This window comes from Tupaia chinensis, unplaced genomic scaffold, assembly GCF_000334495.1.
Source record: "Tupaia chinensis unplaced genomic scaffold, TupChi_1.0 Scaffold139491_1, whole genome shotgun sequence".
In the NCBI taxonomy this organism is placed as follows: Eukaryota; Metazoa; Chordata; class Mammalia; order Scandentia; family Tupaiidae; genus Tupaia; species Tupaia belangeri.
This window is the reverse complement of record NW_006199376.1, coordinates 99,774-100,696: the sequence shown is the minus strand read 5'-3', so window position 1 is coordinate 100,696 and position 923 is coordinate 99,774. Positions and strand designations below refer to the sequence as shown.

Below are 923 nucleotides of genomic sequence, written 5' to 3'. Positions count from 1 at the left end.
ATATAAAGTATACATACTTGTTCTTTCTGTTTCTGCATACAATCCTAAAATCTTTAGAATCTTAACAAATATAAGTATCTTTTTGTACGCTAATGAGTTAATCCATGGCTGGTGGCCCCTCGGTAGCTTCAGAATGAGGGCTGGACACTATGCAAGAGTCGTCCATGATATGAGTATTTTATTCAGATGTGCAGTCTCTACTGCCCGATACATTTGCTGTCTACCACTTTCTGTATATTCTCCATATTCTTCAAACTTTAGTGAGGCCTTAAGATTTCATTTTGGAATTCTCAAGTAACCCTCTATTTGACCCATTATTTCACTTCCCGACAACATGTACATCTCCCCAATAATGTTTATCATATCAGGTCATTTACACATATATCACTTCCTGTTTAATTAATTGTGACTGTCCAAGTGACTGTCAAATTCATAGTGACTTACTCTGTCACTTTTGACACATCTTGTGGTTGGATTTTGGTCTAGTTGCTAGCATATAATTTCTCATCAATGATAATTTGCCCAATAATCTCATCTAATATTTTATATTTTGAGGCTTCTCACTCAAGGCTAGCAGCCATTTCATCAGTGCTTCTATTGTTCAGGTCATTGACACGTGTAATCCTAAGGGTATATTATATATATATATATATATATATCACCTATGCCACTCCACCTCCAATTCACTTGCATACACACCATCAATGACCTTGGCCAATGTCCATCGCAAGACTTCCCAGAACCTTTCAACTGATCTGCTTTCTCTACTTTCTCATCCTCCACTCTTCTGTACTGGGTATGTACAGTTATCTCTGTTTGTCTTCATTTATCTCTGTCATGTAGCAAACAGATATGTGAAGGAGGATGCTGACTACGTTAGGTTTATCCCAACTCAATGTATTGAGGATAAATAATTGCTAAAA

The 923-nt window shown here is 36.6% G+C and overlaps 1 protein-coding gene across 1 annotated transcript in view; it reads left to right on the top strand.

The window, feature by feature from the left end:
* The window catches only part of LOC102489998 (tripartite motif-containing protein 5), a 5,285-nt gene that overhangs the window by 1,684 nt on the left and 2,678 nt on the right, over window positions 1–923 (top strand). The window lies entirely within an intron of this gene.